Source organism: Bos indicus, chromosome 4, assembly GCF_029378745.1.
Source record: "Bos indicus isolate NIAB-ARS_2022 breed Sahiwal x Tharparkar chromosome 4, NIAB-ARS_B.indTharparkar_mat_pri_1.0, whole genome shotgun sequence".
Lineage (NCBI taxonomy): Eukaryota > Metazoa > Chordata > Mammalia > Artiodactyla > Bovidae > Bos > Bos indicus.
Window position 1 is genome coordinate 50,155,232 of NC_091763.1, and position 15,696 is coordinate 50,170,927.

The 15,696-nt window shown below is 38.0% G+C and overlaps 1 non-coding gene across 1 annotated transcript; it reads right to left on the reverse strand.

The window, feature by feature from the left end:
• Nucleotides 1-6,532: 6,532 nt before the first annotated feature.
• TRNAS-GGA (transfer RNA serine (anticodon GGA)) lies at nucleotides 6,533-6,606 on the reverse strand. The gene has a single exon. It is a non-coding gene; the product is annotated as a tRNA-Ser (tRNA).
• Nucleotides 6,607-15,696: the final 9,090 nt, after the last annotated feature.

A 15,696-nucleotide genomic window follows, 5' to 3' on the forward strand; every position in this document is an offset into this window, starting at 1 on the left:
GAAAAACATAAAAACAACAGTGATGTGGCTGGCACAGCTAAGAATCATCAGCTGTTGTACTGTGTTACTGTAATTTTCAAGGTACTATACTATAAGATTAAAAATGTTTTCTTTAAAAAAAAAAAAAAAAACTAAGTAGAGAAAGTATATGAAGATGAACAGAGTGATCAACAGTTTCAAAAGATGCTGCAAGGTCAAGTTATCTTTGGCCTGAACTCTGATTACTGGATTTAGTAACTTGGTTGTGATTGTTGCCCAGGTTGAACTGGGTTGTAGAGAGAAGATAAAAGGATAAGAATGAACACTGAGCATGGGCAACTTTTGCAAGCACTTTTTCTGTCCAGGGGAAAGCTTAAAACTGAGCAGGAGCTGAGAGAGATATGGGGTCAAGACAAGGCTTTTCTAAAATGGAGATATTATGGCATATTTTTCCCTTTGGTAATGACTCATTAAGGAAGGGAGGGGAATGGTGAGACAGGGATGGAAATAATTACAGAAGCAAAGTTTTTAAGAAGAAAGAAATGGGATCCAGTGCAAAATGGAAGGTTTGAAAAGGCAAAGGGCATGGACAATGCTTGTTCCTGCTGCATTTTGTAGAAACATCTGTTCTGATTGCTTCTGTATAAGAATCAGAGTCTTCAGTTGAGGTTGGAAGCAAAGAGGGAAGGTTTAAGTTGAGGTTTAAGCAAAGAAAAGAAGTGAAGTGAAGTCACTCAGTCATGTCCGACTCTTTGAGACCGCATGGACTGTAGCCTACCAGGCTCCTCCGTCCATGGGATTTTCCAGGCAAGAGTACTGGAGTGGGTTGTCATTTCCTTCTCCAGATCTTCCTGACCCAGGGATTGATCGTCTCCCACATTGTAGGCAGACGCTTTACGGTCTGAACTACCAGGGAAGTATATTAAGGAAACAGAAGAGAATACAAAACCTCTAAGAGGATAGGTGAGTGAATGTTACCAGATTTGACAGGCAGCACCAAGAGCTGTTAAAAGGCTTAGCTACATAAAAGTATATACAGTTGGCTAAAATATCCCTGCCAGCTATCTCTGGTGATTGTTTTGCAACTTTCCTGACTCTCCAATTTTCCCTAATAGGCAGACAGTACTTTCATAATTAGCCTTTTAAAACTGTTATGGAAGGGTAAAGAGCAGGACATTAATGCATGAGGCAGGTCTTATGATTTTCAGGACTTGAAGTGGGGAATCAAAAGAACAGAGACATCATTTCGTTGCCTCTAAAACAATGCCATGGACTACATAAAAAGCAGTCCAATATTCTTCAGAAATGAGGGACAAGACAAAATATCTTTGACCCTTTTTCAGGCCGTTAGATTTACTTTGTATCTATGCTTGAGCCACTGATCGTGTTTCTCAGTTGAGCTTGAACGGCCTACGGGTGGAAATCTTTTCCAGTTCTGACACCAAGTTGGGTTCCATTATTGGTAGTTGAGTAGTGATATACACTTTCATCTTTGCCTGCATCTTCATGGATGTTCCAATGGAAAGTTGGGCGAGGCTCTGTCAGGGATGAACCAGTCACCTTTTATACCAGAAACTGAAATTTACTAATATTGTAAAGCTTTCTTCTTTGCTAAAATGATTCAAAGTAAATCTCTCTTCTCAGAAGTTGAAGTCCTTGATGTCTATTTTCAGAGTGTCCTTAGCCACTTATTATTTGTTTTATTAACAGTTTTGCCTGTTATTTTTTTAAAAAGTGCAAATCAAGATCATTGTTCCAGAAAGGAATTTCAGAGATAATACACTGTTAGAAAGGGATTGTTACTAATTCCAAAACGTTTTTACCCTGTTAGACCCTGTAATATTAGCTCATGTGTGCTTTTAATTTGATCCATGATAGATGGGGTAGTGAATGGGGAATTTCAGGGCAACATTTTAAATCAAATTCCTCTGAGTAATTTACCCTCATATTTTTGTTGAAATCTTTATTGGGATCATAAATCAGCTCTCAGGACAAGATGTGGGAATTAGATCCTGTGACTGTTAATACAACCCTTGGAGATCAGCTGTGTGGATGCAGAGGCGGTAACTCTGTATGGGGTGTGAGGTAGAGTGTGTGTTTGGAACCCTGAGTGTGGTCAGCTGAAGATTTAAGAGCCAACAGCAGCTGTGGAAGCCACATCAAGAATTTTATATTAGGAGAAAAGTAGGGGTGTGTGGATATTTTTCTTGTGGTGGAAATGATATTTAACTTAACAATATGTATGTGGATTATGTCACCATTCCTTCATAAAATGCAGAAACTCATTGATAATTGTAATCAGTAAACTCCTTCATAATGACTTTCTTACATAATAAACTTCCTTTACAAGTTTATATGTTCTTTATACTTGAACTTAAATTCTTAAAAGGACAGCACAATTATTTTTAATATCAGTTTATTTTAATATGTTTATATATATTGTTATTGAAAATAAAAATTACAATGGATGAAGACTACTGTATGAGCACTAGGTCTAATCACAAAAAAACGGCTAAATTTTGGGTGGTGTTAATATTAATCTACAAATCAACTGAAGGGGATTATTTGCAAGTAGGCATTTATTTTCATGAAAGATTGTGTGTGACATGTAAGATGGACTGAAATGGGGAGGTGATCCCTGAAATTACTGTGGGGAAAAGCTCAGGATATGGGGAAAAGTAGATTTTTAGAATCTCATGAGGAAGGGCTCAAAGAGCAGCATGATCAATATGTTACTAGGCGATGATTTGCTTTGGAGGATGATGAGTGAAAGATAAGGAAATGAATTCTTATTGCCTGGAACTCTTGGCAGTCAGTCAAGCTTAAGTAGATATTTTTGAGAAAATCAGTAAATCTCATTTATCATATTTGTGCAACAAAAATAATATCTACATTGTAGGTGGTGGGATTTAAAAAATACACCCCCACACACATATCCTGGATATATTACAAGTTTATAACACTGTAGTCTATCGTCAGGCCTCTTAGAGATGGCATCTATGGAAAAAGGGTCACGAAAGCTAGCCCTTTAGAATTAGAAAACAACTCCAACTTTGGGGACAACACGTGAGTTCGAGCACCTATATTATCTGTGGGTCTGTCCTCTCCCCCTTCTTCATGGACAAAACTGGGATTCTGTTATGACTGAAGGGCCTGTCTCCATACTTGCAATCCTAAATGTTTGGGACACTTGCATGGAGTTGCAGATTTTGTCCAACACTGAAAGAATAAAACATTGTAGTTAATTTCTCCGTTTTCATAGCCAGAGTAGAGAACTGATCCCAGACTGTTTTTTGAAGGAAGGGTAGGGAGGTGGTGATCCTCATCTGGGGATGAGTCTACATAAGTCATAGAAGACCTTGCCAGTTTGGGTGGAGGATAACAGCAAACCCTGCATGGATGGTCATGGAGTCAGTTGCTGGCCCTGCTTCAGCCATCCAGGAGTCTGGTGGTTGAGGAAGATCACTGGGTGATCTAACAGAGGACTGTGGAAGGGGAGGATCAAGTCAACCCTCTTTCAAACTCATTATAGTCCCCTAAAGTATTAATGAAGCTTCCCAGGTGGTGCTAGTGATAAAGAACCCACCTGCCAATGCAGGAGACATAAGAAAGCAGGTTCTATCCCGGGGTCAGGAAGACTACCTGGAGGAGGGCATGGCAACTCACTCCAGTATTCTTGCCTACAGAATTCCCATGGACAGAGGAGCCTGGTGGGCTACAGTTCATGGGGTCGCAGAGAGTTGGACAAGACTGAAGCAACTTAGCACACACACATGCACAAAGCATTAATGACCTTTTTGCTTAATACTGATACTGGGAAAATTTTAGTTCATTGACCTAACAAATAATTACAGTTCTTTGGCAAGATTTTGTTCATGGAAACTGGCAGTGTTTCCAAACACTTTAATGATGTTTATTGTCTTAACCAGCACCTGTCCTTTACCCTGTCTGCATACTTCCAAAAAAGTTAACTAAAAGAGAGAATGATTCATTTCATACCCTGAGGTTTCCTTATGACCACAGCTGTGGCCACTTCTGTGTCCAGCAAAGTATTTCTTTGGCAAGTGACCTTGGGAGGGGTGGAAAGTGGAGTGGAAGAGGCCTCTGGAAGTCTTTAACACAGGGGCGTATTCTCTCCTATTTGACTCCAAGAAATTCCCACTCATGGAATCTTGCCTATCATAAACAACCTTTCTTTTTTGTACTTGATTCAACTTAATAAATCATGTCAACCAACTGTGGTGAATGATGACTGTTCTTTACCCAACAGAACAATACCCTTCCTAGTTGGAAGGACAGAAATCTATCAGTTCCAATTTCCTCCTGCTGGGCAGAGTCTTCTATCTCAACTGTCTAATTCTTCTTTATAACTCCTCCACTACAATAAGTTCTTTTCTCTGATCCCTAGGACACCCCGGCATGTGTTCTTCTCACTGACTTTGCTGGTCTTAATTCTGAAATGATATCTCTTTTAGATATAGAAAGATGAGAATCGTCATCTAAGAGGCAAATTCTCAATAAGGATTTCTTTTTAAAACATTTATGTTAAAAAATCATGCCCAAACCAGCCAGATTTAGAAAATTCAGAAGCTCTTCTACTTTGTTTTTAAATGTAGACATCAAAAGATACATCTGTCCCACTAAATAAATGGTAACTGGTACATTAAATGGTATGGGAATGGAAAGTATTCCTTTTATTGGTACCAACAATAGTTAGTATGCCTATCCTCCCAATTGTATTACAAATGGTCAAATTTTCATGTAATATCTGATATTTGACATAACTGAACCTTTCCTAAATAATTATGCTGCTTCCAAAGCTCACAACTTTTTTTCTAAACCAAGCTTCTTTTGGAATCTGTCTCCACACGGAGATGTTCTTCCCTATTTTATTCTAATAACATTTTTGTGCTTATTTTTATAGCTGCTAGACACACCTACCATCATCTCCAATATCACCACAGAGTCAGACACGACCGGAGTGACTTAGCAGCAGCAGCAGCAGCAACTAAACTGTGGTAACTGCAATCTGTATATTATTGTAACCATGTAAAGCAAGGATGACCCGACTGTAACTAGGATAACTTTCTGGCTTTTCTTTTTATCCATAGTGTCGCTAATCCATCTGACATTCCTTGGTCTAAATTTCCCTCTAGGATTGATATTGCCTTATTCATCATTTAACCACTTGCTGCTGCTGCTAAGTCGCTTCAGTTGTGTCCGACTCTGTGCGACCCTATAGATGGCAGCCTACCAGGCTCCCCCGTCCCTGGGATTCTCCAGGCAAGAACACTGGAGTGGGTTGCCATTTCCTTTTCTAGTGCATGAAAGTGAAAAGTGAAAGTGAAGTCGCTCAGTCACGTCCGCCTCCAAGCGACCCCATGGACTGCAGCCTACCAACGCTTCTCCGTCCATGGGATATTCCAGGCAAGAGTACTGGAGTGGGTTGCCATTGCCTTCTCCATTTAACCACTTGACCTCAGAATCTCACCCAAAGTTTCACTAACACAGTTGTAATGTAATTATAACCATCCTCCTAGTTGCTCTGAGCACCTGTACTTACAGTTTGCAGTTTCACCTCTATTAAGCCAAGGAGAGTAATAGGTTTTTCTGAATCCTGCTGCAGGATTAGGAAATTGAAGCTCCTTGTTCTTGTTGCTGCTGCTGTTACTCTTCTGTAGGAAGTTAGTTCTATAGGAAGACTTAGGTATTTTGTTAAAACTGGACTTTCTGGATGTTGTATCTGGGTGATACCCTAGTGCGGCAGATTTGAAGAACTGTCCCTTTTATTTCCCTAAGCTGCTCCACAAGAATTGCTCTCCAAATACATGCAGGCCTGTGAGAGTAACTGTTGAACTTTGAAGTCGGGAACATGGTTAGATATCTCAAACTTGTAGTTTTGTAGGTAAGAGCAATACAAACACTTAACGCCTGATATTTTATCTGTTATCTCTCAAATCAGAGTCTGGGAATGGTGATCTTGCCTTGGTTATTTACTCAGGAGTACTCCTCTCCTTGGGACTGCTACAGTGAGATGTCAATGCCTCCTTCACAGTCTCTCTTTTAGTTTCTAGGAAATAGGACAATATCTCTGAGTTTTTCTTTTTATTTACCATAAAGCATCCTCTAAAGAATAAAAGGTGAATATAATTTCCTTTCTTCTTATTCTGAGCCCCCAAAGGAAAACCCATAGAATCAAACTGGGCAGACTCCTGTGACCATCTTGACCATCACAGTATAACAGAAGTAATGGCACAAGCCTTCTGGGGTTAAATGACAAGAACACCTTGCACTTTTGCCGTTTGCACTTCTTAGGACACTTATTTGTAGAACTCAGCTGCTACGTAGGCTGTAAGGATACTCAAACTAGCCCACATAAAGAAGCCATGAATAGGTAATTTAACCAGTGAAAGTGAAAGAAAGAAAGTGAAGTCGCTCAGTTGTGTCTGACTCTTTGTGACCCCATTGACTGTAGCCTACCAGGCTCCTCCCTCCATGGGATTCTCCAGGCAAGAGTAGTGGAGTGGGTTGCCATTTCCTTCTCCAGGGGATCTTCCCAACCCAGGGATCGAACCTGTGGATCTCCTGCATTCCAGGCAGACGCTTTAACCTCTGAGCCACCAGGGAAGACCTTTAACCAGTAGTCCAGCCAATAATCGGTGTCAACTGTCGGTATGTGAGGGAAGATGCATTCAGATGATCCCTATCTTCATCTCAGTCTATCAATCTTTCCAGCTAATACCCCATGTCTGTTAAAATACATAAGAAGTCTGCCCTGGGTCTAGACTAAATTCCTGACCCACAGAACCTGTGAATACAATTGTTATTTTTATAAAATTTTATGCAGCAAAAGTAACTGGAACAGAAATACTTGATTCTTAAAACTGAGTGGTAAGATAAGTGAATTTATCTTTTCTTGTCTATACTTTCTAACACTTATACAATGCATACGGTAACTTGTGTAGTCAGTAAGGACAAGTTGGTTGATTAGGTATGGATGGGAGAAGGAAGGGTCTGGGGTGCTGCCAAATTTCATGTCCTTGGAAATGAGTAAGGAGAGACTGTTATGCATTAATTGTTCTCCTATCTCATCCATATAAAGAACACTGGCAGCATGCTACTTATTAAAGCATTGTACTAAGCAACCTCTTTAAAGTAGCCCCCAAACTATAATAAAATGTGATATGATAATTTCCCATACTTACCAAATACTGCCTACCTGTAGAAATCTTCTTCTTTGTAGCTAAATGGCTAATTCTGGGAGATACCCATCTAAATTCAATACAGCCCACTTGATGGTCCAACTGTGGACCACCTTTCATTTTCCCCCATTTCATTTTCCTAGTTTTGTGCTTCAACTGATATACCTCAAGATTTACGATTTTTCTGACAAAAATGAAACGAGCCAGCCAGATAGTTGTGGCCCGCAGAAGGATAAAAAACAGTCTGAATAAGAAGCAAGGATCATTTTGACCACCAGTTCACCAAACAAAGCCAAGATATTAGCATCAAGGAATAAGCCAATTGCTGACATAAGTGCAAGTTCCAGGAGTCGCTTGTTTCACCTAATCGAATTCAATAAATCATCACAACTAGACAACTCTAAATACTTTATTTTCCCTAAGTAAGTGAGTCTTGCTTACTCTTCCAATTTCTGGGGGAAAAGTCATTTACCATGTCTGGAATGGATTGAGCTGGTTTAGGATGGGGGTTCCACAACATAAGCAGAAAGCAATTTCTATACACAAATCTCTTAACCACACTAGGACTTAAAGATTGCATTCTGGTGGTACTCCATAGAAAAGAGAAAGAAGTAATGTTTCATCTGAGATATAAATTAGAGGCCAATTTGTTTCTTCTAATCTTCTTCTAATCTTAAAGGAGTTAGTCTATGAAAATCTAAAAGAATTCTATCTTGTCCATTTTGGCACAGAATACTTGGAGATTAAAGAGAGGAACAACAAGGCCTTTTGGGGGATAAAAAAAATGAAAATAACACAAAAAAATACATCTTTGTTACAAGTGTGGCCAAAAGTATAAAGCTTGATATCATACAAGATTTTCTTTCTTGGCAGCAAGTGTTGCTCTTACACCATTGAATGTCATTGCAATCATATGGTATCAATAACAAAAGAATTATGGCCAGAATGTCTAAAGACTGCTCTTGCAGACTTTAGATTTGAATTCTCCTACTCACAAATTTCAAAAGCAGTTCATTTGGAACTCTGGCCAGTTTTTTGACCTTTCTGCTGACCTGAAAGGGTTATGTATCTAGGATAAGACTCAAACTAGTGTATGGAACATCCCTTGGAGTGGCCAAATTTTCTCTTTATGACTGTGAAACAATTTCCAAGTCACATTTTTTCTGTTGTAGATCTTCCTAGACTATTGAATTGTATAATCCCAGTACAATCACATCTAATTTCTGTCTCAAGATTTTGGTTAGGCTGTTTCAAGATGGTCTAAACACTCTACCAATTGATAGCATTATAATAGGCCTTTTGAATTAGATTCTGGCGGGAGCTTCCCTCGTGGCTCAGATGGTAAAAATATCTGCTTGCAATGCAGAAGACCTGGGTTCGATCCCTGGGTGGGGAAGATCCTCTGGAGAAGGAAATGGCAACTCACTCCAGTACTCTTTCCTGGAAAATTCCATGGATGGAGGAGCCTTGTGGGCTATAGTCCATGGGGTTGCAAAGAGTCGGACCCGACTGAGCGACCTCACTTCCCAGAGGCCAGACATGGGAGCTTATGTCTATTTTCTACCTTATTTTAATTGGTCTTTGTGGCCAGCATGGTCAAGACATTAAAGTTTTAATTAAGGTGGTAGGAGTGGAGTAAAGAAAATAATAAGATAACTTGACGACATTCTGAATGTTGGTTGTAGGGGGAAAGGAAACAAAGTTGACTAAATCTTCTGGGTAACTGGACTAATAATAAGATGAATGATGTAATGTGGATGATTTAGCTTTGGATGGTCTCATGCTAAGAAATAATGTATTGTTAACATGCTCCAGCCACGTCTTAGGTTTATTTTTAAACTATCTTTCGTATAGTAAAACTGTTGTCAAACAATATTGTAATATAAGCACTCTCTCTCAAAACAGACATGGTAAATTTTACAGCAAGTGTACAGTCCAGAATTATTTCCTGCTGGATCTCAAAACTAAAGAATTCTGAAATTAAGTCACTTACCAAGCGTTCTAAAACTCAGAGCCAATGAAAGTGTTCTCTCACCTTCAGGTTTTTTAAAGGTCCCTTCTCTTACTTAGCAACCTTAAGTGCAAGAAATTCTCCTGTTACTACTAAATAAAAATCATTTTTTGTTTATATTTTAAAAATAATGTGTTAAAATGAGACTGAACATTGAAAACTTGATTTTAATTAGATTTTAAAAATTGATTAAAAGCCTACTTTAAATGTCATACTTAATAGTGAACTATTATAGGAATTCTCATTGGTTAAAAAAAAAAGATTATGATTACTTTAACTATTACCCAATATTGTTCTGGTTTTATTCCCAAAGAAATATGACAAGAAAAACTAAGGTATATTGTATATTAGAATTGAACATAAATTATTTTCTAATTGATATGTTTTTCAGAAAATTAAAAAATAATAAGTTAAGGGGATAGATAAAAGATAACATAAGGCTGAGTTCTCATCATAAGGAAAAAAATTTTGTAACTGTGTGGTGATGAATGTTAACTAAACTTATTGTGGTAATAATTTTGAAATACATATATAATATTTATTGTGTTTGACTTTTTGCAACCCTTAGACTGTAGCCCGCCAGGTTTCTCAGTCCACGGGATTCTCTAGCCAAGAATACTGGAGTGGGTTGCCATTTCTTCCTCCAGGGGACCTTTCCGACCACACATGAAGGAGACTTCATTAATGTGCATTAGAGGATATCCCAGGTTAACCTGTCATACAAAACTGTTTCTTGATCCTTTAAATTCTATACCAATTCTACAACTACTTTATCATATATAAATGCATAGTATATTCACGAATTCTACACCTAAAACTAATACTGTTATATGTCAATTATATCTCATTTAAAAATTATTAAATGAAAATTTGCTCAACTTCCCTCAACAAAGACATGAAAAAGAAAATTTTGATTCCTTTTTTAATAAAAGAGGTTTGGCAAATTGACATTCAATGTACTTAAAGAGAAAATGTCACTTATAATATAAGTGGTAATGTAATTGATACACTTAGAAGAATATTTTACAGTATCTACAGTTTAAAATGTTCTTAATTTTTGACCCAAAAATTCTACCTGTAGTAACTTTTTTCTGTGAAGTAGAAATTAAAAAAATATAAAGATGTATAGAAAGATGCTCTCTGCCACACTGTGTGATAAAATTTGGACACTAACTTGTATTAGTCATAATTCATTTCATTTATGAGTGGCGGGGGAAAATTTTAGCTCAAATAAGATGGATATTAATTTCTTATTCATGTAAAATTCCAAAGAGGGAGTCTAGGGTAGGTATAAAACTTAGGGCCCAGATTCCCTATGTCTTGTGCTTCCACTCTGTGGGCCTTAACCTCAAGATACAAACATGTGCTTATAGGCAGCAGAATAAGGAAAGGAAGTAAAAAGGCAGAGGGGGTAGTCATTCTGTTTCTTGGGAAGAATCTTGGAATCTGTTATTTGATACTCTACCTACAGTCTATTGTCCAGAACTTAGTCATATGGCAATGCCTAGCTGAAAGGGAGAATGGAAAATATAAACTGCATTCTGGGCAGCCATGTATCTAGCTAAAAATGTGGAGGCACTATTATATAGAAGAAAGGGAGAATGGATCTCAGGAAACATACACCAGTCTCTGCCACATGACTTGCTGACCAACAACAGAATAGGGTATAGAACATCATACAGTTAAATACTATGCAGTCATAACAAAATAAGCCAGCCCTACTTGGAAAGTTGTTACAGAATATGATCTATATTCAGCAGTTTCAAAAAAACCACATGTGAGAAATGCCTGCATATGCTCATCAAAAGACATGTTAAAATGTTCATTTCCGAAAATTTAAAATAGCCCCAAACTGAAAATGCCACAAATGTCCACTCACTTAGAATGAATAAGTAAAAGATGGCATATTTACCTAGTGAAATTCTTTACATAATGGGAATGAACACTGTTGCCATATGCAACAATATGGCTGGTTCTTAAAACATAATGTTGAAGCCAGACCCCAAAACAATGTATACTCCACTTTATATAACTTAAAAAAACAGAAAAATTATAACCCTATAGGGTGAGAAAGCAGGAAACAGTTACCTTTAAGAGATAGTAGGAAAGGAGCATGAGAGAGGCTTTTGAGATGCTGGTAATGTTCTACTTCCTGAACTGAGTTCTGATTACTTGGGGATATTCACTTTGAGAAAATTCATCAAGCTATACAATTACATTTGGGTAATTTTTGTATACATGTGACATCAGTATGATTTTTAAAAAGCACATGTACACTTGTACATATGTAGAAAATCTGGAAGTATATATGCTACATTAATTAAGAGTCAGTAAACTCTTTCTATAAAGGGCCAGAGAGTAAATATTTTAGGTTTTGTTGGTTACACAATCTCTACCACAACTACTCAATTCCATTGTTGCAGTGCAAAAGCATCCTTCAGTCAGTCAGTCAGTTCAGTTGTTTAGTCATGTCTGACTCCTTGCAACCTCATAAACTGCAGTAAGCCAGGCTTCCCTGTCCATCACCAACTCCCAGAGCCTACTCAAACTCATGTCTAGATGATACATAAATGAATGGGTGTGGCTATCCTCCAGTAAAATTTATTTACAAAACCAGGTGACAGGTTGTAGTTTGCCAACCCCTGTACTAAAAACTGTTCATAGTAGTTACCCCTGAGGATAGCATTCAGGGGAAAGAGGATTTTTACTCTTTACATGTAAATGTAAGATGTCTATAATGTCTAATATTTTACAATTAGCATTTTATTTAAAGCATCTACTTTTATTAAAAAATCAAATGTTCACCTGAAACAAAAAACTGGATCTGAGTGCAATCAATGGACACTTCAAAGTAACAACAGAAATCTGATGCAAGTCGGGCATGAGTATGCTGCATTTTAACTGTCACCTAAAATGCCACACCTACAGGATTCTCCAGGCAAGAACCCACTCCAGTATTCTTACCTGGAGAATCCCGTGGACAGAGGAGCCTGACTGTTGTCTATGGGGTCGCAAGAGTTGGACATGACTTAGTGACTAAACCACCACCACTAAAATGCCTATAAGAATACAGAAAATTTTATTACCAATCCAAGAGAGGATTAATATCTGTTAATAATAAAAAACCTATTCATCAAGACTCTTTATCTATACTTGTAATTTCCGTTTAAAACAAATATTAGCCATGGTACTGCCATATTTCAACTTTCCATGGTATAACAAGAAAATCATTGCTTTTACTCTGTACATGGAACATATGTTTTGATCAAAGTATAAGAATGCCAGTGGCATAAATGTACATATGCAAAAAAAAAAACAAAAAAAAACTCTGATTAATGGATCTGGGAAATATTCACAAGTAAGATGAAATTTACTTTTGAACTTTGTCAAGATAAATTTCAACTGTTTTGCTTTAGTAATAGGAAAACAAATGTAAGCCAGAGTTCTAATAATCCATGGCTTCTAAGGATTTAAATCCACTTGTAGACCCAAGATATACACAGACAATAGGTAATAAGCTTTGAACTGTCTGTGCCTCTTATTTTGGCAGGTATACATCAGTGCTTTAGAAAATGAGAGAAAAATTATTGTAACCCAGTGTTGAAGAGAACAACTGTTCAAAGAAGAAGAATGGATAAGATTTGGAGAGTGGCAAAAGAAAATCAGATTCTTTTAGCTGAGGGGAACAGCAGGAGAAACAAAGAACAAGGTTCCAAATGAGAAGGACCTCCTCAAAAGACTGTGAAACCAGTTTCCTTTGGGAGAAATCCAGTTTAAAGTATATAGGCTTTCTCTTGAGTTCAATGGTAAGTCTAAGTAGGAGATTGAGCAAGGAATTAATGATTCTTAAGAAATCTAACTTTTAGACCATGTGTACAGCTCATGATTTTCTTCCTCACTCCCTTCCAAATATGCAGCCCTACAATTGCAAAAATTCAAACCAGGATCTTAATACATGACAGAGCCTGGAGGGTGAAAGTAAAAAGTGAAAGTGTTAGTTGCTCAGTCATGTCCAACTCTTTACAACTCCATGGACGGTAGCCCACCAGATTTCTTTGTCTATGTGATTCTCCAGGCAAGAATACTGATTGGAATGGGTGGCCATACTCTTCTCCAGGAGATCTTCCTGACCTGGGCATAAAACTCAGTTCTCCTGCATTGCAGGCAGATTTGTTACCATCTAAGCCACCAGGGAAGCCCCTAATCGGGGTAGTTCTGGTATAAGTAGCTATACGTGGCAGGTAGTTAACTTTCCACATCTAAATGCCAACACTTTTAGAAAAACTATTGTTGAATGGCCCATACTAATGCTTTTTTTTGTTGCTGTTGTTAGTTTTGATGTTAGTTTTTCATCACTATAATTTCTACCAGTATCTCTGAAAAAATTTCATTCAAGCTCAACTCTTAAGAATTCCTAACAGGTGACCAAAAATCTAGCAAAATCATTTTTTAAGTACCATAGTTTCTTAGTAGTTGCCCATTCTTTTATACTCATCAAACCTAAACTTTGTGTCTCTAGGCTTCTGGATCTTATGAAGAGTGTCAGAACTAAAATATTCTTGCTGAAGTATCTCTCCTCCTCAGGAAGCTTGTTTTGTGTTTTATTTCTAATGCTTTCAGGGATGGTTGTCCTGTAAGAGTAGGAGAAGGTAAACATAGCTGTTTACCTACATCATCTATCCTAAACTACCTAAAATGCCTATGTTTTGCTGAAAGTTTAATTTTTGTTTTAGGTTTGAAAGGCTAACAAAAGAAACCACTTGTCATGAACAATAAACAATTTCAATATTTAACAGAGGATTAATTGACTTAATTTCAGTATACAGTCATTAAAAGAAAAGAAAGAAATAATAGAGAAAAGTAACAGCATATATATACATCACCAAATTGGGCTGACCAACATCCAGACTTAAACAGTGCTGAGAAGTCCCTTGTTAACAGCAATCTGGAGTCCCAATTAGGAAAAGGTCCCCAGCAGTGCATCCACCTCATGGTTGACACTACAAACTGTAGTTTTGGGAGCACCCACTTATAATCTCAGGCCACAAGCTGATATCATCACTTTTGCATGCAAAAATGCAGCTCTGTTTTGTTTTTAACTATTACAATGCTGATTGTTTCATTTGGTAAGTCATAGGATTTCTTTAGACTCCAGGGGCTTGGCCAGACCCTCAGGGGCTCAAGAATTCCAAGACACACTCTCTTTCTTATCTAAAGTGCCACCTGACTTGCTGTGCTTGCAGGCAGACATGGAATCCAAGCGGTCTCCAGGCAGGTCAGAAGCAGGTTAGAAGCCTGCTCTCCTGCGTCTGAAGCCTGAACAAGACTTCCTCCACTTTAATTTGTGTCTGTAGGAGAGTTATAGATCCAAACTACCAAGGAGAAATCCAAGTAATATTACAAAATGAGGGAAAGGGTGATCTGTTTATAATAAACATGATCAAATCACCCAATGGCTGATTGTTCCATGTGTAATTGGCAAAGTACAAAAAGAGAACCTCTTACCTTATTAACAGTTAGAGGTGATGGAAGATTTGTATACACAAATGAAATACATGCAATTGGAGTCTGGGTGAATGAAGCAGCCTCATGGTCCTCCTATACTTGCTCATGTGATTGCACATGGGAAGGATAATACCATATTAGTGATGATTCCTGGACAGGAAAGATGGAAATATGTGCCATTAACATATTGTTTTTATCGTAAATTAAATTAAAAGATGCTTGTTCCTTGGAAGGAAAGCTATGACAAACCTAGACAATATACTAAAAAGCAGAGACATCACTTTGTCAACAAAGGTCCACATAGTCAAAGCTACGGTTTTTCCAGTAGTCATGTATGGATGTGAGAGTTTGACCATAAAGAAGGCTGAGTGCTGAAGAACTGATGCTTTTGAATTGCAGTGCTGGAGAAGACTCTTGAGAGTCCCCTGGACAGCAAGGAGATAAAACCAGTCAATCTTAAAGGAAATAAACCCTGAATAACCATTGGAAGGACTGATGCTGAAGCTGAAGCTCCAATAGTTAGGCCACCTGATGTGAAGGACTGACTCACTGGAAAAAACCCTGATGCTGGGAAAGATTGAGGGCAGGAGGAGAAGAGGGTGTCAGAGGATGAGGTGGTTGGATGGTATTACTGACTCAATGGACAGGAGTTTGAGCATGCTCCAGGAGATAATGAAGGACAGGGAAGCCTGGTGTGTGGCAGTCCTTGGGGTCACAAAGAGTTGGACATGACTTAGCGACTGAACAACAACATTCTCATAAATAGACTATTCTTGGAAGACTGACTGTAATGTGGATTGTCATTCATACCTCAACCTTCAAGGATATGTTATAGTAAAAGGAAAATATGAAGAAAGCTACTGGGTAATCTTCAGCTGGAGAAATATGAGTCAGACCTGAACTCAGGATAACTTCACCTGTCCAGCAAACAAGCCCTGTTCTTTCTTAACTTTGACATTGTTTGGACAGAATTTATCTGTTTGATAGATTACACAGTAC